This window comes from Dendrobates tinctorius, unplaced genomic scaffold (assembly GCF_039654945.1).
Source record: "Dendrobates tinctorius isolate UK_male_01 unplaced genomic scaffold, ASM3965494v1 ptg000006l, whole genome shotgun sequence".
In the NCBI taxonomy this organism is placed as follows: domain Eukaryota; kingdom Metazoa; phylum Chordata; class Amphibia; order Anura; family Dendrobatidae; genus Dendrobates; species Dendrobates tinctorius.
In genome coordinates this window covers 18,151,031-18,175,390 of record NW_027361674.1, presented here as the reverse complement: position 1 = coordinate 18,175,390, position 24,360 = coordinate 18,151,031, and the positions used below count along the sequence as shown (strand labels likewise).

Genomic DNA, 24,360 nt, shown 5'->3' with positions numbered 1-24,360 from the left:
CGGGGGCCTGTAGGGAGCTGACTTCCTCACTGCCTGCAAAGCGCAGGCATGAGGAAGTCTGCAGAACTGCCTGTGACAGATTGCTGATCTGTCACAGTGATCTGTGATGTGACAGATCAGCGATCTGTCACAGGACAGTGATGTCCCACCTGGGACTATATAATAAAGTAAAAAAAAGTGTAAAAATAATTAAAAAAAAAATCGCTAAATAAATTAGTAAAAAAAAAATATATATATTCCCCAATAAATTCATTTTTTGAAAATAAAAAAAAAAAAACAATAAAAGTACACATATTTGGTATCTCCGCGTCCGTAGCGACCCTCCCTATAAAACTGTCCCATTAGTTAACCCCTTTAGCGAACCCCTTAAAAAATAAAAAACGAAGCAAAAAATAATTTATTATCATACCACCGAACAAAAAGTGCAATAACGCGCGATCAAAAAGACGCATATAAATATCCATGGTACCGCTGAAAACGTCATCTTGTCCCGCAAAAAAAGAGCCGCGAAACAGCATCATCCGCAAAAAAATAAAAAAGTTATAGCTCGCAGAATAAAGTGATGCAAAAATAATTATTTTTTATATAAAATTGTTTTCATTGCAAAAAAGCGCCAAAACATAAAAAAACGACCTAAATGAGGTATCACTGTAACCGTACCAATGCGAAGAATAAAAGCGCTTTATCAATTTTACCACACGCGGAACGGTGTAAACGCACCCCCCCAAAAGAAATTCATGAAACGCTGGTTTTTGTTCATTCTGCGTCCCAAAAATCGGAATAAAAAGCGATCAAAAAATGTCACGTGCCCAAAAATGGTACCGATAAAAACTGACTCGGTGGGTCAAAATACGGAAAAATTATAGCTCTCAATATGTGGTGATGCAAAAACTATTTTTACAATAAAAAGTGTCTTTTAGCGTGCGACAGCCGCCAAACATAAAAACCGCCATAAATAGTAAATCAAACCCCCCGTTATCACCCCCTTAGTTAGGGAAAAATAATAAAATTAAAAAAAGTATTTATTTCCATTTTCCCATTAGGGTTAGGGCTAGGGCTAGGGTTAGGGTTAGGGCTAGGGTTAGGGCTCAGATTAGGGTTAGGGGTGTGTTGGGGTTAGGGTTGGAGTTATAATTGGGGGGTTTCCACTGTTTGGGCACATCAGGTGCTCTCCAAATGCAACATGGTGTCTGATCTCAATTCCAGCCAATTCTGCGTTGAAAAAGTCAAATGGTGCTCCTTCCCTTCCAAGCTCTGCCATGTGCCCAAACAGTGTTTTACCCCCACATATAGGGTATCAGCATACTCAGGACAAATTGCAAAACAACTTTTGGGGTCCAATTTCTCCTGTTACCCTTAGGAAAATAAAATATTGGGGGCAAAAATATCATTTTTGTGGAAAAAAATGATTTTTTTATTTTCACGCCCAGGCGTTATAAACTTCTGTGAAGCACATGGGGGTTCAAAGTGCTCACCACACATCTAGAAAAGTTCCGTGGGGGGTCTAGTTTCCAAAATGGGGTCACTTATGGGGAGTTTCAATAGTTTAGGTACATCAGGGGCTCTCCAAACGCACATGACACCCGCAGACCAATCCATCAAAGTCTGAATTCCAAAACGTCACTACTTCCCTTCCGAGCCCCGACGTGTGCCCATACAGTAGTTTTCTCCCACATATGAGGTATCAGCGTACTCAGGACAAATTGGACAACAACTTTTGGGGTCCAATTTCTCCTGTTACCCTTGGGAAAATAAAAAAATTGGAGACTAATTGATCATGTTTGTGGAAAAAATACGATTTTTTTTATTTTCATGCCTGGGCATTATATACTTCTGTGAAGCCCTTGGGGGTTCAAAGTTCTCACCACACATCTAGATAAGTTCCTTAGGGGGTCTAGTTTCCAAAATGGGGTCACTTGTGGGGGGTTTCCACTGTTTAGGTACATCAGGGGCTCTCCAAAAGCAACATGACACCTGCAGACCATTCCATCAAAGTCTGCATTCCAAAACGTCACTACTTCCCTTCCACATATGAGGTATCAGCGAACTCAGGACAAATTGGACAACAACTTTTGGGGTCTAGTTTCCAAAATGGGGTCATTTGTGGAGGGTTTCCAATCTTTAGGTACATTAGGGGCTCTCCAAAGGCAACATGACACCCGCAGACCATTCCATCAAAGTCTGCATTCCAAAACGTCACTACTTCCCTTCCACATATGAGGTATCAGCGAACTCAGGACAAATTGGACAACAACTTTTGGGGTCCAAGTTCTCCTTGTACCCTTGGGAAAATGAAAAAAATTGGTGACTAAAAGATCATGTTTGTGGAAAAAATACGATTTTGGTATTTTCACGCACGGGCGTTATAAACTTCTGTGAAGCACTGGGGGGTTAAAAGTGCTCACCACACATCTAGATAAGTTCCTTGGGGGGTCTAGTTTCCAAAATGGTGTCATTTGTGGGGGTTTTCTACTGTTTTGGTACATCAGGGGCTTTCCAAACGCGACATGGTGTCCGATCTCAATTCCAGCCAAAAACGTCAAATGGCGCTGCTTCCCTTCCGAGCTCTGCCATGCGCCCAAATAGTCATTTACACCCACATATGGGGTATCAGTGTACTCAGGACAAATTGCACAATAACTTTTAGAGACCTATTACCCTTGGAAAAATAAAAATTGGGGGTGAAAAGATCATTTTTGTGGAAAAAATATGATTTTTTAATTGTACCGCTGTACGTTATAAACTTCTGTGAAGCCCTTGTGGGTTCAAAGTTCCCACCACATATCTAGATAAGTTCCTTGGGGGGGTCTAGTTTCCAAAATTGGGTCACTTGTGGGGGGTTTCCACTGTTTAGGTACATCAGGGGCTCTCCAAACACGACATGGCGTCCGATCTGAATTCCAGCCAATTTTGCATTGCAAAAGTCAAATGGCGCTCTTTCCCTGCTGAGGTCTGCCATGCGCCGAAACAGTGGTTCCCCCCCACATATCAGGTATCGGCGTACTCAGGACAAATTGCACAATAACTTTTGCAGTCCAATTTCTCCTGTTACCCTTGGTAAATTAAAAAAAATTGAACCTGAAGTATTTTTTTAGCGAAAAAAAGTTAAATGTTCATTTTTTTTTAAATATTCAAAAAATTCCTGTGACGCACCTAAAGGGTTAATAAACTTCTTGAATGTGGTTTTGAGCACCTTAAGGGGTGCAGTTTTTAGAATGGTGTCACTTTTGGGTATTTTCTATCATATAGACCCCTCAAAGTGGCTTCAAATGTGATGTGGTCCGTAAAAATAAAATGGTGTTGCAAAAATGAGAAATCGCTGGTCAACTTTTAACCCTTATAACTTCCTAACAAAAAAAAAATTTTGGTTTCAAAATTGTGCTGATGTAAAGTAAACATGTGGGAAATGTTACTTATTCAGTTTTTTGTGTGTTATATCTCTGTGATTTAAGGGCATAAAAATTCAAAGTTGGAAAATTGCAAAATTTTCAAAATTTTTGCCAAATTTCCGTTTTTTTCACAAATAAACGCAAGTTATTTGAATGCAATTTTACCACTAACATGAAGTACAATATGTCACGAGAAAACAATGTCAGAATCACTGGTATCCATGGAAGCGTTTCAGAGTTATTACCTCATAAAGGGACAGTGGTCAGAATGGTAAAAATTGGCCTGGTCATTAACGTGCAAACCACCCTTGGGGCTTAAGGGGTTAAAAAACGCCAGGGACCGATCCATGCTGGAGACTATTCAGAAATGCAGATTCCCAACAACTTCTCCCCCCCCATTCCCCTTGATGGACGGGTCTCTCCCCGTGTGCATGTATAGGGAGAGACCTGTCAGTCATTATCTTCAGGCTTGGAGAAGCCAACTAGTCTCCAGTGCAGCTCGGTCCCTGGCAGCAGTCCGTGACTGCTCTGAGCAGGCTGAGATGGGCACCGTGTAGAGCAGGCAGGTAGTTAGCAACTACTTGCCTGTAAGTTCTCAGGCCCATATGAAAAAAATTACCTTAAATAACCCATTAATAGCCATAAAATGGTTATAAAGTGGTAGAAGTCCAAATCCTGGCACTGCTGCAGATCAGCTAACAGAAGGGACTGCAGTGCTTCAGAGATCAATACCGACGGCCAATCATCCTGTTAACCCTCATCTTAGGGCTGCACTGGATACTCGTTCAATTAGTGCCTCCAACAAAAGGGGGGCACAGAGACACTTTTAATTCAAAGTTACAATGTTTCTATACAACCCATCTAAATTCTGATTCACTGTATCATACACTGATTGGCCATTAAAATCATTGATCATTGACAATTGCTACTGTCAGGAGTGGGATATATTAGGCAGCAAGTGAACAGTTGGTTGTTGGAGTCGATGTGTTGGATGCAGCAAAAACTGACAACCGTAAAGATCTGAATGACCTTGACAAGGACTAAATTGTGAAGGCTGGACACTTGGGTGAGGGCTTCTCAGAGTCTTTTGCAAAGTGTTCTAGTAATGCAGTTGTCCAAGATGGGACAACTGGTGAACCAGTGAGAGGGTCATGGATGCCCAAGGCTGATAGATGCTTGTGGGGAAAGAAGGCTATCTGTCCAACACAAGAGCATGAATTGGTGATAGTGGCAAATCACACAGAGCCTCACAGATCTTTCATAGTACCCATGCTCGCTCCTGTCCACCCCTATAAGTATAAGAAGCATGGAGCAATGGAAGAAGGAGGATCATACGAATGCCTGTTTGGCTGTGAGTCGCTTGCCTGGGGAATCGTTGGCAAACAGAAGGCAAGACAGAGGATTTACAGGACTTGGCACCAGATATCACATAGCACCTTCAGAAATCTTGTGGGGTCTAATCCTTGACAAATCAGAGCTGTTTTCAGCAGTACAAGGGGAGGGTATAAAATATTAAAGGGGATTTCATTATTTTAAATGTTGATAGTGTGTATTCAATGTTTATGGATAAACACTCTCCTTATTTTACTACAGTAATGATAATAGTAACCCGATTTCGCTACATTTAGTTGTCTGCATAAATGGATACTTTACATTATCAGATGCTATCACCGCATGAAAAATATCTCATATTCATTTGTAAGGAACTAAACAGCAGTCTGACTATTTAAACAGCAATACAGAGATACGAATTCAGGGCAACCCTTGACTCACAACCTCTTGTCAAACAAAACATATTTTCTCAGTAGTTTTTGAAAACAGTCTACCTTGGAGGAACGTAAAGTACTTACGGTTAATGGTAGCAAAAACAAATTGCATACTTATAATGTTACCGTTACCCATGAAATCTAAGCAGGTTTCCATTATAAGACATTTTCAGATACACTAATGCAACGTTATTCCACTTAACATTCCTTTGCTGAGGGTCCTTGTGCCCCTATGTACTAAACCCTACCTGTAAGAACAAGGTTGATCTCAACAAACAATGTGGGTTGAGAACTAAAGATGCCAGTAAGACCATTAATATTTGAGAATACAATTCAATGGACTTGAGAAGAATTAGAGAACTATGAAGCAGGTTTAACTAGCTGTAAAGAAAGGAAAATAATTGTTCCTGTATTTGGTAGTCAGACTGATACACCTTGCTATTTGTCATACTTACACTAAACCATTCAAGGACACCGCTCTGGCCTTAGCACATAGCTCTTCTTTGTACGTGGCACCTTTCATGCAGACTTTCATGAATGATCTTTCTTTTATGATGGCACGGCAATGTTCACATTGTTCAACACATGCGAAAAAGAGTTACATCTTTCTGCTTGAAGCGTGCGCCTATTAACTCGCGTTATGACACCGTATTGGTGTGTAGGGTGACAAAAAAGACAGTAGGTATTGTTTAGCAGTCTGGATTCTTCTATGGCTGAGTGAGTGGCATTGTTTGGCATTTTTAATCCTGTTTTTTTCTCATTATTGGGCAATATGTAACAAGTTCCTATTGTGCGGGATCAGCTGTTACCATTTTAACATCTTGTTTGTTTCTGTCTGAATTGAAAGCTACATTTTTTTCTATGATCAAGTCAATCTATAATTCTTCATGTGGTACTAGAAAATATATCGTGAATGGATGGCAGCCAGCTCATTTCAAATGGCTAATGCATGGAACATATGTGGATAGTTACTGGATTTCTTAATATGGCCAGGGCTATCTCTTGTCTCAGGTTGGGGGCTCAGCAGAAGAACTCCCAAGATTGATGCAGCCCATTTACTCACCTTAAGGATTCATTCAGACATCAGTTTTTCTCATATGAGTGTCAGCCATGTTTTTCACGGATAGCACTCATACCTATGATAGTTTATTGGGTTAGTTTACATATCCATTTTTTTTTCTTGGCCCGAGTGGTCTGCACAAAAGCACGGAAACCTATCTGAGATTGTGTAAGGATGATGGACGGTACTGTCATGTTCCTACCCCTGAAGCCACCAGTCACATTATAACATAATGTGAATAGTGTTAGGGTTTTTTTATCACTTGTGTTGAATGAAGGGTAAACTATGTTCTGCAGTTTTCAGTACTATATTGTTAAGATAAGTGTTATAGTGCTTGCATTGTGATATGGTAATATATTAGCATACAGTAAGACATAGGTTAAGATTTAGGAAATAAATTAGTGATTGCAGGGTAAAATACACTTTGATAATCATTGTAAGTGTAATGTGCTTAATATATAGAAATGCAATTGTGAGGGGTTGACACATTTAGCTGCCTCTTCAGGTAGACACAGGAACACTTGGAGAGTGAAACACCTGTTGGTTTATTAAAGTCAGCATAGACCAAGGCAAGGTCCACGAAGACAAAAACAGAGCCTTCCTGGCTTAACAGAAAAACAAAACAAAAAAGTGCAAGAGTCCTTACTCTGCAGGCTCCACCTGCAGACGCATAGTAACATTCTCCACTCCTCCTGGAGCCACATGGGAGTGTTCCTTCTCCCAACACACCCAGACTGTCGCTCATATCCAGGTATTTAACCCGGTCCATGTGATGATCACATGATCATGACATCACCACAGGTCCTGCTAGTACATATTCCGGCGTTGGCTCTGCAAGAGGGGATACAATGAGCACCCTCCCACCCAATCTATGGGTGCTCACATAAAACCAGCCCATTGTAAGTATATGATTAACCCTCTCAGCACTTAGCATGCTGGAGCAAAATAATCTGGTTCTACATCACTGACTGTAGTATACGCAGTGACACATATATACCTTTATACACTGTGCCAGTGACCCTGTCACATATTCCCCTCTCTGCCCAAAGCCAGTGGTTTTGGCACCTTCAGACACTAAGCAGGGAATTCCGGAGAGTGCATCCGCGTTGCCATGTAACTTCCCTGGCCTATGCTCTACGTGGAATATGAAGTCTTGAAGGGATAAGAACCACCTAGTCACCCTGGCGTTCTTACCCTTCTTCTCTCTCAACCATCTCAGAGGGGCATGGTCTGACACTAACTTGAACCTACGGCCTAGCAGGTAGTATTTCAGTGTGTCTACATGCCCACTTCGTAGGCAAACACTCCTCCTCAACGATGACATAATTCTCACAAGAAGAGAATTTTTGACTGAGGTATAGGACAGGATGCTCTTCTCCATTGATTTCCTGTGACAGCACGGCTCCTAACCCAACTTCCGAAGCATCGGTCTGGACCACAAATTCTTTGATAAAGTCTTGGTGCGACCAGAACAGGATGCTTGCACAGAGCCCGCTTGAGTTCTTGAAAGGCCATCTCTGTATCAGGAGTCCATTTCACCATTGTCGACTTGGTGCCCACAAGGAGATCCGTTTGCAATTATGCAAAGTTCAGGATAAAACACCTGTAATACCCACAATCCCAAGAAACGCCCTCACTTGTTTCTTGGATAGTGGTTCAGAGACCACATTCAAATGTTCAGTTTTCTGATTTTTCTCTTTATAGGTATATTTTTGAGTAAAATGTAAATTGTTCTTTTAGTCTATAAACTTCTGACAACATGTCGCCGAATTTCCAAGCAAAGCATTTTGTATTTTTTTTCTGACAAAGAAAAATGGTCAAAATTAAAAAACAACAACAACAGTGCTTTCAGACCTCAAATAATGCAAAGATAACAAGTTCATAATTAATTAGAAGCAACAATACTAATGTTTTAACTCAGAAGGAGTTCTGAAATCAATATTTTGTGGAATAGCCGTGATTTTTAAAAACAGCTTTCATACATCTTGGCATGCTTGCCATCAGTCTTTCACACTGCTTCTGGCACAAAAATGTAAGCAGTTCTTCTTTGTTTGATGGCTTGTGACTATCCATCATCCTCTTGATTACATTCCAGAGGTTTTCAATGGGGTTCAGGTCTGGAGAATGGGCTGCCCATAACAGGGTTTTGATGTGATGGTCTCTTAATTTTTGCCAGAGCTGTAGACCTTGCCCTGCAGGTTCCACATGCAGACACCTAGCAAGGTCCTCCACTCCTCCTGGAACCACATGTGAGTGTTCCCTCTCCCAACACACCCAGACTGTCTCTCATATTCAGGTATTTAATCTGGACCATGTAATGATCACATGATTGGGACATCATCGCAGGTCCTGCTAGTACATATGCCGGTGTTGGCTCTGCAAGAGGGGATACGGTGAGCATCCTCACACCCACTCTATGGATGCTCAAATATAACCAGCCCTGTTATGAATGAGTCACCGTAGGAGGCAAAAACAGAAATACTAGCTAAGTCCAGAAAACCAGAGAAGTTGGCAGCTATCGGATTGTAGACCCCTGAACCTATCAACAACAACTAGCAGTAGCCATGGGGGGTTCCTACGGTGCCCTAGACCCCTCGATCACAGCCGGAGAACTAAATAGCCTAAAGACAGAAAGGGAAATCTAAACTGCCCCAGAGCAGACCCCAAAGCAATAGGCAGCCCCCAACATATAATGACGGTGAAGCAAGATGAAAAAACACTCACAAAGATAGAAAGATAGGCTGAGCAAATGATGGGGCCCAAGCTAACTAAATAGGACAGGATAGAAAAGCTGCTGTCTGCAATCCGCCAAAAACCCTATCAAAACAAGAGCCAACAGACTGATAGGGAAAAAAGCCCTGAAGACGCTAGGCTTCAAAAAGACTATATCAGTACTCAGGTATTTTCTGAAGACAGAGCAAAAAGGAATTCAGCTCACCCCAGCAGGGAATGGCAGAAATCCAGAAAAACAAGGCAAAACCAAACCAAAACACAAATGCAAAAAGCAGAGCAGAAAACTTAGCTTTTGAGGAGCAGGAATCAGACTGGTCTCCTAGAATCCCTCAGAGAAATCACCCGCAAGGCAGAAGGGCGTTGGCTGCCTTATATCCAGTCAGCAATTCCAGTCACCCAGTCATCATCATTCTGCTCAGGTGCTGGTAATCAGCCTCACTACCTTCCTTCACCAGAAGAGGGAGTTCCTCAGACCTCAATGATGAAGGGGAAAATGAACTCACAACAGACGTCATCTCTGATGAAGAGGACCCCAGTAAACGGCTTGCTTCCCTGCCGGCCCTGTGCCAGGAGATGGGAGTTACTCACGGCATTGTGAAGAGCAAGGCCAGACTGGACTGAATGGTGCATAACCTGAAGGCTGTGAACGAATCAACCATGTTTGAAACCCCAGTGGTGCCAGATCTGCACACTCTGCTGACAAACGTGCCAGCCACAGCAACGGTACTCACGGTGATGGATGTGTCCAATGCTCCCCTCAATGCTCCCCCTTCAGCCGGAAATGACCAGTTCCTGAAAACGCACAAGGGGGTGCAGAGCACATGGACAGTGATGCCCAAGAGGGCCCAGAACAGTTGCGGGGGGGCCCCTCCTGCATGAAAACAATATTTGCAGCACACGCCACTCTTCAGTGCTCTCAGCCGTTACCTGTCTCTACTCCCACTCCCAGGGGGGGATGCGAATACGGACCCTCAGAGGAAAAATCTGCAAGATACCATAGATGGCTCCAGTGATGAAGAAGGGTTCCACACGGGATGTGCAGTGACCAGCAGTCAAGACATCCTATGGACCAGAAGATTGTCAGCCCAAGAAGCGGAACTGGCCTGCCAGATTGTGAAGGACAAAACTGCAAAAGTCTATACCGATTCCAGGTACTCGCATGGCATAGCACATGACTTTGGACCCATCTGGGCTGCAAGAGACTTCATCACAGCAAGCGGGTCAACCGTGAAGCATCATGGAGCCATCAGAGACCTGCTGAACGCTTTTCAACTACTAAAAGTGGTGTCAGTGTTGAAGGTCAAGGCACACAAAAAACTGAACACAGTAGAGACACTGGGTATCAACATGGCAGCCAAAGAAGCAGCCAGAGGAAGACAATATGGAAAAATGGGAAAGGTCGTAGAGCCGGATGGCTACTACATGACGACTGAAGACGAGAAAACCTGACAAAATGATTCCTGAAACCTGTACAAGAAAAAGCAGGACCAGACTCAGAAGGAGGAGAAGGAAAGTTGGATGCTGAAGGGCAAAAGCACTGGGCTCCAAAAAAAAACCTGTCTACCTCAAACGTCTACCTCAAGACAGACCCAGTCAACCTCAAAGTATGTACCCTATGGTGGTTCAATGGGCACATGGCCCCCCGCACAGAATTGAATTGAAGACACAGATGAATGACCTGATTGGACTAGACCCCCACCTTAACAGCCAATTTCCAGCAGCTGTCTGGCCTCTGACAAATGCAACATCGGACAAGTGGGAAAAGTTCCCCCACATCATCTGGCCTGAAGATTTCCCAGTAAGGAACCAGTTGGCGAAGACTACTGCAAAGAAGCTACTCTCAAAAATAGTGCGCAGATATGGGGGTTCCAGAAGCAATAGCAAGTGATCAGGGACCCACATTCACAGCAAACCTGACACAAGAGCCCTGATCAGCAGTAGGGTCAGACTTAGGCCTACACACTTCCCGCCATGCCGCATCATAGACTAAGTGGGACACTTAAGAGCAGCATGCTAAAATAAATTCCCCAAGAGACATACAAACCATGGCATTAGACACTACCATAGAAAGAGCTGTCACCAATTTGAAATTTTATTTGGGTCTAAACCCAGGTTAGGGGTATTCTTTACTTAGCAGTTGACTATGCAATGTGATACTTTGTCTGCATGTGAAATTGAATTTATCAAGAATCTTGCTAATGTCCATTCTCGAGTTATTTCCTTCATTGCCAGGTCCAGATTCGGTGCCTGGTATGCACGCCCTGAAGTCAGGAGGCTGAGTGTTGGTGGAAAAAGTCCGTAAGGAGAAGCACTTGATCCCAGATCTGATGGCCCTTCTCCAAGTGCTGACGCCACCAACCTGGAGGAGAAACCCCCACCTGGATCCACGCACCGCATTGCAGGGAAGCCCTCATACCAGAAGATACACCTGAGCTGGAATGATGCTGTGGATGTCCTACCTGACTGAATAAATTACCTACCTGATAGAGAATACACATGCACTGACTGCATAGACTGCTAACTAAGAGACTTTGATTACATTGCACCAAACCCCCGTTAGGGACAGATCTCCTGACCGCCCATTTGTGGAAGTCTGTGCGGAGGGGGGCGTGTGCGCTAGGCATGCATCAACCCACTTGCAGCATAAAAGAGTTGCAGCGCTTTGGGACAGGAGTAGGATTTTAGGGCAAGTGATATCTAAGGGGGGATTGTGATAGAAATATATATTTATGTATTTCATCTAGATCTCACTTGCCTGCTATAGGCTATATGCTATATGTTATATACTCATATATACTCCATATACTCATATGCGCACATAGATACATATTCACAGCTATCTTGAACTTTGTAATCAGTTGCTGAAGATGACCTAATCACATGCTCCCGTCTGGAGAACCAACGTGATAGCATTGTCTCATGTCTTGAGAAATATCTACCAGACATGGGAAATGAGGAAGTTAGGCCAGATGTACCGACAGATATCGGAGTTTTGCTGGCATCGCAGAACAATGGGCCGTAAATTATATTGCTAGAATCAGCTTTTTGGTAAACTCTTCCATATATGTTCATGTATTCAAACCCACCAATCAGATAAGAAGTTCAGCCCTATGTAATTGAGTAACCACTCCTTTCTGTACTAAATGATAAAACCATGTATGTGCAATAAAACTGGCAGAGTCCTGCTTGAAAGAGATGCTGCTAACAACGTGTTTAGGGAGTCTTTTTTTCTGTTGAGCGCTCAATAAGACTCTGTCTAATTAGGACAGGCAGCAACATACACTGGTATATCTACCCAATTAAATTTCCACGACACGTACACTTCGTGCACACGGCTCCGCTGACCTCGTACACGCGCGGCTCCGCTCCGTACACGCGCGGCTCCGCTCACCTCGTACACACACGGCTTGGCTCCGTACATACACGGCTCTGCTCCTTACACCTTGTACACACCTTGTATAAAGCCATATAGAGAGACCTGTGCAATGCACTGTGCACTATAGAACCGTATCATGAGAGAGAGACCTGTGCAGTGTGCCCTATAGAGCCATATAAAGAGAGACCTGTGCAGTGTGCACTATAAAGCCAGATAGAGAGAAAGACCTCTGATGCAGAAGCTTCTGCCACTACTCACCTCGGCACTGAGCAGCTCCTAATAACAGGTCTCACAGGACAGGTGCAGATCTGTGGGAGTCGGAACGCCAGCAGCAGGAGGACACAGCAGTCACACAGGACACTTACAAATTTAAGGGACCTCACCTCACCCTTGACAAGCAGAAGGAGAACGCAGCAACAGCTTGCAGCACACACAGTCAAGGCAGAAGGACCTGTGGACACCCCTCTCAATGGATCACGTGACTTGGTGACTGCATTCTTTCAATCCATCTTCCCCCAGAACCTGCGGTGACGCCTCCCTGCTGCGGGTCACATGGTACGGTGACGTCTTCCTTCTCCTTCATTATTGGTGGATGGACGGGCCCCCTAAGCCGTCAGGCCCAGTCACAGCTGTGACCTCTGGGACCGCTATAATTACGCCCCTGGTCCTGCTGCTACTGCTTCTTGTACTTGACACGGTCCTCTTTCTCTTTGCTTTTCTTCAGTTAATTTGCCAATTGAAAAATAAAATTCTTTCTTTTTTTTCATCGTCTTGTTCTGTACCTGATTATAGATGACCCAGCCATGATTGCCACCAAATACAAGATGTTTTAAAAGAATTGCATTGGCCATCTCCTGCATGCAGCCTTAGAGGTGTATGCTCGCGTCATTTGGTCAACCACATTGACTCAATACGTTGCGAAGTTATAGAAGGTTACAGTTTCTGGTTTCTTCGTTCCTTCTTTGCTCACTGCTACATCAGAATGCAGTGTACTGAGAAGAATTACATTCTCCATTTCTCCCTTTGTACACAGTCAAGGTGCATTCTGCATTTCCAGTTGGTCGGAGGATGGTGGTAGAGTACATTTTAGCATTGCCCTTCTTCAACTCAACAGGAATTTCATAGCGAGTCTTGTTTATTGTCCCCATCAATGATGTTTTATTCTCTTGGAGCTTCATGGCAAGTTCAAGAGACGTGAAGAAGTTGTCTATTGTCACATTCCTTCCTTGGTTTAGAAATGGCTCCACAAGGCAGAGAACAGCATACTCTCCCAGTGGTTGCTTGCTTGGACGGGCATCGTCTTTCAAGAGGTATGGGAAGGCATTGCAGACATACTTTGTTTCTAATCTACAGTAATCCAAAATTTGAGTCCATATTTGCACCTTGTTTTGCTTTGAAGTAATTGTTCATCAATGATTATGTTTTCACCTGGGCCGTAACAACAAAGGAAGTTTTCTATAAACTTTTTCCAAATTTTAGAGACAAATGCAAACTTGTCAGTTGACAAGCGTGATGTACGGGTTGATTTATCATAACGGAGGAATCTTAAAAGCTCCTAAAATCTGTCCCTCAGCATCATGTTCTTGATGAATTTTGTTCCCCAAGAATGTGACCAAAGATCATCCAGATTGGCATCATGTAGGTCCGGGGTGCTTGTTGTGTCAAAAAGCCAATCATTGTCTCCAACTCCTCGAGTGACAACGTTGTTCTTTAGTTCATTCCGAGCAGTTGACTCTGTGCATCTTTTCATGAGACAAAGCACTAATTAATCGAAAAGCAGACTGAATGCACTAATGACAGGATCATCCACTCGGTGAAAGGCGTATCTAGTAGGATCTCCTCGATCTTTTAGGATATTCACAGCAGATCTCCTTCCAGATAATGATGGGTTGGCATCTATGATTACCCATTCAATGTCATTTTTTTCAACCATCTTCACAGATGAGGCATTTGACTGAACCTGCTGAGATGGCTGAGGAAAAGATTGTGGTAGATCAGGATTCTCATTCACTTCTGCAGACAACTCCTTCTCACTTGCACGTTCATCCTCACTTGTTTCTGGCACAAAATCACCATCTGAATAAGATACACATTCTAATTCAACGTCCAAATTTTCTAGAAAAGTCAAAACCTTTTCCTTAGAAATACAAAGTTGGTGAAACATGATTGAAGACATTCGTCAAGGCCTAATTCCAAAAGTCTAAATGATAAGCTGAGCACAATGAGGGCTAACTAAGACAAGTATAGATTTGCCACAACAAGTGCCAACATGCCCTGCTGTCTGAAGCATCATACAGAAACATTCAATGGAGAAATTCACTGGGGGTCAGATTGACCCCTTCCGCTGGTCTAGATATATTACACAAAAAATAATGGAAAAAATATATATTTCAAAGATTGTAATACATATTATAAAGAGAAAAAAATACATAAAAGTCACAGAACTTGAAAGAAAATGGTAAAAAAATGAAGAAATTATGGAAGAAAAAATAAAGGCAAGGAGTCATTATGATCCCTTCCACAGTTCTAGTGTTAATGCTATCATTTTAACATTGGATGCTTATAAATTCATTTTCCTTTTTCATATTTTATACCACTATGTGTCAGCATTATGTATTCTGTACTTTTGCCTTTATCTTATTTATGTGCACTGACCCCTGACGTCAGTGTGTGACTCCTTTCCCTCCTTTATGTCTGGCCTGAGGAAGACATCTGTTCGATTTTGGAACACATAGCCCCCCCCTTTTTTTTCAGAAATTCTTATGTAGATTTTACCTGCTTTTTGCTGCACTTAGCAGCACTTTTATCACCCCCTTTTTTATTTAAATTTATTTAGATTTTTTTCTGACACATAATGGTTCCCGGACTGAACCATCATTTGTAGCATCTGCAGCTGATTCCTTCCATCTTTGGCTGTGAAACAGGGTTGTGCCTGGTATCTCCACATCTCTCCAATGTGAGCGCACTATCCCATGTTAATAAAATATCCTAGGCAGGAAAATGAAAAAAAGAAGAAAAAAAACAGAAATGCGCTACCAAAGCGCAATAACTACGGTAAACAACATTATGAAAGATAAATTTGCCCACCTGAGCAGGTTGTGCTGATTAGGCACAACACTAGCAGCAGTTTAAGCAGACTCCTGGTATCCCTCATGAGGCATGCAGCTCATCTGATGGCTGTGGCAGCAAACTTTCCTAGCCCAGAAGTTGTTCCAGAGTAGAATGAGAGGTGAAAAACCGATGGCGCTTCGGTTTGTAAAGGGGATTCCCAGTAGTCTGAAAAGATCAAAGAATTCTTGCCTCAAAAAAGGTAGCGGAACATTCGTCGATAAAAGGACAATCTCCAAATGGATGGTGGGTATAGATTAATTCAATATTTACGGTATTCAATATGATTACAATTGGTAGTTGCTGTACTGCATAAAAAATAACTAAAAACAATACAAAAATAAAGATAAAAATGGAACCATAAAACAGCACGTTTATACCATATAGGCCTTCATCAGGTATGTATGAAAAAGTGTATCACATAAAGCAGGAGTCTCAAACTTGGCTCGGTATATGGGCCGCATATAGAAAAAAATTTAATTTGGGGGCTGCATTCTTTGAAGAGCAAAGTGACATTTTTAGTGATACCATTTTTTTCTATACACCTTTTGAATGTTTTTCCTGTGTTCATTTTATTTTTTAAATCTTGGGTTGTTATGGATGTGGTGAAATCAAATGTGCAGTCATATTGTAGTTACAGTTGTGGCCAAAAGTATTGACACCCCTGCAATTTTGTCAGATAATACTCAGTTTCTTCCTGAAAATGATTGCAAACACAAATTCTTTGTTATTATTATCTTCATTTAATTTGTCTTAAATGAAAAAACACAAAAAGAATTGTCCTAAAGCCAAATTGGATATAATTCCACACCAAACATAAAAAAGAGGGTGGACAAAAGTATTGGCACTGTTCGAAAAATCATGTGATGCTTCTCTAATTTGTGTAATTAACAGCACCTGTAACTTACCTTTGGCAAATAACAGGTGTTGGCAATAAGTAAATCACACTTGCAGCCAGTTGACATGGATTAAAGTTGACTCAACCTCTGTCCTGTGTCCTTGTGTGTACCACATTGAGCATGGAGAAAAGAAAGAAGACCAAAGAACTGTCTGAGGACTTGAGAAACCAAATGGTGAGGAAGCATGAGCAATCTCAAGGCTACAAGTCCATCTCCAAAGACCTGAATGTTCCTGTGTCTACCGTGCACGGTGTCATCAAGAAGTTTACAGCCCATGGCACTGTGGCTAACCTCCCTAGATGTGGACGGAAAAGAAAAATTGACAAGACATTTCACCGCAAGATTGTGCGGATGTTGGATAAAGAACCTCGACTAACATCCAAACAAGTTCAAGCTGCCCTGCAGTCCGAGGGTACTACAGTGTCAACCCGCACTATCCGTCGGCGTCTGAATGAGAAGGGACTGTATGGTAGGAGACCCAGGAAGACCCCACTTCTTACCCTGAGACGTAAAAAAAGCCAGGCTGGAGTTTACCAAAACTTACCTGAAAAAGCCTAAAACGTTTTGGAAGAATGTTCTCTGGTCAGATGAGACAAAAGTAGAGCTTTTTGGGCAAAGGCATCAACATAGAGTTTACAGGAGAAAAAAAGAGGCATTCAAAGAAAAAAAACACAGACCCTACAGTCAAACATGGCGGAGGTTCCCTGATGATTTGGGGTTGCTTTGCTGCCTCTGGCACTGGACTGCTTGACCGTGTGCATGACATTATGAAGTCTGAAGACTACCAACAAATTTTGCAGCATAATGTAGGGCCCAGTGTGAGAAAGCTGGGTCTCCCTCAGAGGTCATGGGTCTTCCAGCAGGACAATGACCCAAAACACACTTCAAAAAGCACTAGAAAATGGTTTGAGAGAAAGCACTGGAGATTTCTAAGGTGGCCAGCAATGAGTCCAGACATGAATCCAATAGAACACCTGTGGAGAGATCTAAAAATGGCAGTTTGGAGAAGGCACCCTTCAAATATCAGGGACCTGGAGCAGTTTGCCAAAGAAGAATGGTCTAAAATTCCAGCAGCGCATTGTAAGAAACTCATTGCTGGTTACCGGAAGCGGTTGGTCGCAGTTATTTTCGCTAAAGGTTGTGCAACCAAGTATTAGGCTGAGGGTGCCAATACTTTTGCCTGGCCCATTTTTGGAGTTTTGTGTGAAATGATCAATGTTTTGCTTTTTGCTTCATTCTCTTTTGTGTTTTTTCATTTAAGACAAATTAAATGAAGATTATAATACCAAAGAATTTGTGTTTGCAATCATTTTCAGGAAGAAACTGAGTATTATCTGACAAAATTGCCGGGGTGTCAATACTTTTGGCCACAACTGTATGTCCCCATATTGGACTTATGTCCCCATCCAAGACCTCATATTGTAGTTATGTCCCCATCCAGGTCCCCATATTGAAGTTATATCCCCATCAATGTCCTCATATTGTAGATATGTCCCCATTCAAGTCCTCAAATTGTAGATATGCCCCCATCCAAGTCCTCATAGAATCGTAGAGTTGGAAGGGACCTCCTGGGCCATCTGGTCCAACCCCCTGCTCAAAGCAGGATTCGCTAAATCGTCCCAGACAGATGCCTGTCCAACCTCTGTTTGAAGACTTCCATTGAAGGAGAACTCACTACTTCTCGTGGCAGCCTGTTCCACTCATTGATCACTCTGTCAAAAAGTTTTTTCTAATATCTAATCTGTGTCTCCTCCCATTCAGTTTCATCCCATTGCTTCTAGTCTTTCTGTTAGGAGCGGCGGAATGCACTAAATAAAAATGATAATAAAGTGCGTTCGCCGCTCGGGGTCCACCGTGCAGTAGGAGTTACAACCGCTGCTGAGTGATGGCGGACTCGCTTATATGGCGGTATAATGCGCACGGGTTCAACTTCACCCGTAGTGCGCAGAGCGGGCTCTGTTCACACACACAAATGCCGCAACACAAAAACACAAAGACCACTGAACCTGTTAGTGTTACAGAGTTAAGTTAAAATGCACACACGGTATCTGGTCACAGGAGCATGCCCTAAGACAGAGGAGCTGCATCCTTCTAGACCTACCATGTGTGCAGAGTCGCTACTGCGGGCGCCAAAGGGGGCTGCAACTGCAGCGCGGCGTAGGACACTGCCGCTCGACGACAAGGCTGGAAGGCAAGCGCGATGTCGGACGCTAGCGTAGCGGTGCGGTGAGCACAGTGGCTTAAGGCTTGCCACTGACTGGCGCTGACTACTAAACTAATTCCCTATCACCATGCGTAATATCAGAGGGAAGGTGTTTCAAATGAGTCAGTCAGTCACCAGAGTCATACATCCGTCACCATTCACACATAGCAGTATAGTCTATACTAGCGCATGGCGGAATGGCCATGCGCGCTTTTCATAGCCGTGCGGGACCTTCCAGACCTCCGAGATGGACCAATGAGATCTGGAACAGGACCTGGGCACATGACTCCCCATCTCCAATGGGAGATCGTCTCGGGAGCATGCCCAGTAGGAGCACAAAGGGACTTAGTCTCTGGAGCGGTCTGCTGCAAAGTAATCTCCTCTGTAGTAGAAAGACAGCAGGAGACCGCAGAATGTGAGGCTCCAGATTCCTGCAGAGCAGATGCAGAAACCTGACGCCTAACACTTTCCTTGTGCAAATGAGAATAAAGATGATCCTTCTACAATGTGACAGCCCTTGAGATATTTGTAGACAGCTATTAAGTCTCCTCTCAGTCTTCTCTTTTGCAAGCTAAACATTCCCACATCATGCAACCTTTCCTCATAAGACAGGGTTTGCAGACCGGTCACCATTCATATTGTAGTTATGTCCCCATCCAGGTCCCCATATTATAGTCATGTCCCCATCAAGGTCCTCATATGTCCCTGTATCAAAGTCCCCTTACCTAGGTCCCCATATTGTAGTTATTTCCCCATCAAGTCCCAATATTGTAGTTATGTCCCCATCCAGGTCCCCATATTGTAGATATGTCACCATCCATGTCACCATATCCAGCCGAGGAAGCAAAACATCACACATGCGAAACGCACATTTGGGTTCTCTTCAGGTCCTGGGGACTTCTGGTTTGCCAACATGGGTATGAGTGCAATAAATTGATCTACCTCTTTGGTATGCACAAGCACTTTATTGGACACTGTTGGAGAAATATGGTGGGCTTACATGCACAACAGCCACTTTGGCAATTTTAGCCAAGCATTCTTACATGCATAAGTGTGGCTGTACAATGCTCCTGTTTGCCCTTGGAAGATTTTTTTTCAGAACTTTCATATTGATTGCACCAATAACCGTGCTCCACCGCGAAGTTTGTGCATCTTTCTTTGTCATCTTTGTTCTTGTGTTATTCTACCTTTTTGTTTCTAAATAAAAGAAATATGAATTTGTCACAAAAACCCATTCTCATATTGCTTAAACAAGTCCTGATAGTGTAATTATGTCCCCATCCAGGTCCCCATATCATAGTTATGTCCCCATATTGTAGTTAGGGCCCCATCCAGGTCCTCATATTGTATTTACCTCCCCATACTGTAGTTATGGCCATATCCAGGTCTCATTGTCTAATTGTGATTTTATCATTATTTTGTAGCCGTCTCAAAGATATTAATACTTTCTTAAGTTTACTAGTAGTTGTTTGCACTTGTTAATATTTTCGAATTCCTCCATTACTAGACAACAGAATGTTCCCAAATGGTAACCTTTATGGTGTAATGGATAAAATGAATAAAATGATGATTTTGGTGCCACCTAGTGACCCTAGTGTATTGGCAAAATAAAGAAGATTTCTTTTGATGGGTTTAAGATTCATTTTAGAACATAATGCCTTCTCTTTTCAAAATAAATTATACCTCCAGTTCGGGACTGCGATGAGGACTCGGATCGCTCCAAGTTTCGCCAACATATACTACCGCCGCTATATAGACGATTTATTCATAATATGGAAAGGCAAAGAATATGTGGTTAAAAGCTTTGTGGAGGAACTGAAAAAAAACAAGTGGGGACGTTCTTTCACAACAAATTTTTCAAAAGAAAAAATTATGTTCCTAGACCTTGAAACATTCACTTGGCAGCATTCCATTCAAAGTAGAACTCAAGCCAGTGGATACTAATGTTACCTAGATTTCTTCAAAACACATTATCCCAGGTGGAAGAAAAATATACCATCCAGCCAGTTTCACTGCATTAGGTGCAACTGAACTTCCACAAGGGATTATGTAAAACAGTCACAAGTTTTACTATCCAGATTTAATGAGAAAAAAAATCCCAAAATATCGGTTCAATCTCCATACAAATGAAATTTACTTCTCAGTCAAAATGATTGTCTAAATACAGACAAAACCAAAAAAGTTGTAAATACATCAAGATGGGGATATAGTTTTATCACTACATTCAATAGGAGTAATATAGTAATTTGAAAACTATTTAATAAATATTGGTACACCCTAAAGAAGGATCCAATATTGAAAGAATTGGTTCACTCAAAACCCAGCATTGTAAAGAACAAAATAAAACCTGTCAATAGTGGTGTTGGTAAAGATCCTGATGGAATAGGAGTTTTCAAATGTGGAAATAGATGTTATTATTGTAAGATTAGTTAAAAACACTAAACATAAAAAAGTCTGGTACCACCTTCAATTTCGCCCAGGAACTTACATGCAGTTCAGAATTTGTCATATATGCGGTGTCATTTGAAGGCGGACTTCAATACGTAGGCCAGACCACACAAACACTACGTAGACGCATGAACGGTCATAAGCACAATGTAAAAGTAGGGTTTTTTAATCAAAGTCTATCCAAACATATCACTCTATCACACAATAAAAACTTTGATTCTATACTAGTAACTGCTTTGGAACAAATTCCCATATCCAACAGGCATAGAAAAACCACTTTGAATGCAAAAGAGTCCTACTGGATCTATAGGCTCGGGAGTTTACAACCGGATAAACACATCTGGATACCGAGGGGTAGTTTGAGGAGACCTCGGGGTTGGACACCTGGAGGGTGGTGCGGTTGTTCTGGGCGCGTTCTGGCTGTTTTTGTTTGTGTGCAATGACACACTGCATGTCACGTTTCACACTAAGGGACACATAATGGAGGCAATAGGGTTAACATTCGTTACATGTGATTACCAATGTCAAGATCCATTGGATCCCCGTATGAACATAGGTCATTACATTAGATATATAAAAATAATTTCAAAGAACTACCGTATATACTCGAGTATAAGCCGAGTTTTTCAGCCCCCTTTATGGGCTCAAAAAGACCCCCTCAGCTTATAATCGAGTCACGGTCCTTGCGATTGAAAAAAAAATTACATACTCACCACGTGACACTGGGGGCAGGTGCTGATGTCCTGAGCAGGTGGGAACACCGGCGCGCTATGGGGGGTCAGATGCCTGTGTCGCTGCTGGCTCAGGCCACTGGAACTGGCGATATTTACCGGTCCCTGCTCCATCGCAGCGTGCCACTCTAACTTCCGGGTCCCACTGCAGTGATGTTCAGGTCAGAGGGTGTGATGACATAGGTAGTGCGCGCAGCGCCCTCTGCTGCCTGAACGTCACTGGAGAGAGAGCTGGAAGACAGAGCGGCGAGCAGTGATGGAGCGGTGACCGGTAAATATTGCCAGTGCCGGGGACCTGAGCCAGCGGCAACATCAGCACCTGACCCCCATAGCGCGCCGGTGTGCCCGCCTGCTCAGGACACTGGCGCCTGGCTCCCAGCGACGAGAAGTGATTATGTCATTTTTTTTTAAATGGCAGCAGCAGCAATATATGGGGCATATTTTTTATGAAGCATCTTATAGGGCCACCATTATCCTTTGTGCAGCATTATATGGGGCATATTTTGCATGGAGCATCTTATAGGGCCACGATTATCCTATGTGCAGCATTATATGGGGCATATTTTGTATGGAGCATCTTATAGGGCCACCTGTTGTGAATTCGCTTTCTGGCCTACCTCTGGTTACTAGTGAAGGTGGTGAAGCTGGTTGTATTGACAGAGGGGTCGCGGGTTCTCTTTCCAGGCTCCATCTGGTGGTTACTGGAGGTGATGGAGCTGATCTAATTAACAGAGGCCTGCCACCTGATAATGAGGAGGATGACTGGAGATCTGGAGTTTCTGACTGGATTTAAGACAGCCGACTCCCTCTATCCCTGCTGGTGATTTTTCCTGCCTCCTGAGGTCTTAGTTTCCAGCTCAGTGCCTGCATGCTCAGCTAAGTGTTCTTTTGCTATTGTTCACATTTGATCTGGTTTTGTCTATTTCAGTTTTGTGTGGTCAGCCAGCTCCGGCTGGGGCTGTGCTGAATTTCCATCCTTATGTTACTGCTTGTGCCAGTTTGTTTTTGTCCCTTATTAGATTGGCCTCTTTTTGCTCTACTTTCAGAATATACCAGAGTGCTGATATAGTGGGCGAAGTCTAGTGACTTCAGTATTTTCCTATCAGACGTGTTGGGCATTTTTTGCAGGGCTTTTGCGTGATTGCAGTCTTTCCTTTCCTGTCCTGTCTAAGTAGTGTGGGCCCCATCGTTTGCTCAGTCTATTTTCCTACCAGCGTTTGTGTTTTCATCTTGTCTCACCGACAATATATGCTTGGGGGCTATCTATTTATTGGGGTCTGCTCTGGGGCAGTTTAGATTTCCCCTTTCTTGCTTTAGGCTTATTTAGTTCTCTGGCTGTGTCGAGGCGTCTAGGATCATCGTAGGTACGCTCCACGGCTACTGCTAGTTGTTGTGATAGGATCAAGGGTCTACAATCCGCTTAGTTACCAACCTTTCTGGTTTTCTGTGGCTTAGCTTGGTCTTGCTTTCCTCCTCGGTGACCCAATCATAACAGCCACCATTATCCTTTGTGCAGAATTATATGGGGCATATTTTGTATGGAGCATCTTATGGTAGCACCATTATCCTTTGTGCAGCATTATATGGGGCATATTTTGTATGAAGCATCTTATGGGGCCCACATGAACTGTATGGAGCATTATATGGGGCTCCTGATTCAATATGGATATTCAAAAACATTTAACCTACTGATGTCTCAATTAATTTTACTTTTATTGGTATCTATTTTTATTTTTTAAATTTACCAGTAGCTGCTGCATTTCCCACCCTCGGCTTATACTCGAGTCAATAAGTTTTCCCAGTTTTTTGTGGTAAAATTAGGGGCCTCGGCTTATACTCGGGTCGGTCTATACTCGCATATATACGGGTATGTGCCCTGATGACAAGAGTTATTAAAACTCATTTACTGTGACACTTGATATGGTAGTTTGGAATATTTTAGACACAAGATATATTTTTATATCATTTGTCCAATTAGGGTGCTCAGAACTGACTTTTACTAAGAATCCCTCTGGTGATTCGTAAGAATAAAAGCTTTAGAGATTGGATTCCTTATAGGAGTAAACCAAACCCACAAACAATGAGGACAGGTATAAATATCCTTTATGTGATACACTCTTTCATATACCTGATGAAGGCCTATATGGCGTTGTGTCATGATTCCATTTATGCGATACAGCAACTACCAATTGTAATCTTATCAAATAAATATTGAATTCATCTATCTAGCTATTGAAAAGAATAAAAAATAAATAAAATTAGAATCACTTTTTTCCCCCATTAACCTTTCTTCCCTCATTAAAAATAAAGATATTTAAAAACTGAATATATATACAGTATATATAAATATATATATTACTGTATATACATATATTTGTTATTCTAAAAGTTCAATCTATAAGAATATAACAATATATAACCCATACAGTAGCCAACGTATAGCAAAAAAAGCGAAATTGCAGAATTGCAGCTTTTCAGTCATCGCGCAATCCTTGGACTGGCCATTGGCTCTTCTGACTTGAGAGTGACAGCTTGTATTTCTATGTAGCTGTCACGCTTAGGTCAGGAGAGCCAACAACAGTACAAGGATTGCTATGCGACCCTCGCGCGAATAATACGGCCGTCTGACTGCGCCCAAAAAGTGACT

The 24,360-nt window shown here is 42.5% G+C and overlaps 1 long non-coding RNA gene across 1 annotated transcript in view; it reads right to left on the bottom strand.

Moving 5' to 3' along the window:
• The window catches only part of LOC141085738 (uncharacterized), a 97,912-nt gene that overhangs the window by 21,760 nt on the left and 51,792 nt on the right, over nt 1-24,360 (bottom strand). The window contains exon 2 of the long non-coding RNA XR_012231400.1: nt 15,412-15,600. This is a non-coding gene — a long non-coding RNA (uncharacterized lncRNA). The remainder of the gene's footprint in view (nt 1-15,411; nt 15,601-24,360) is intronic.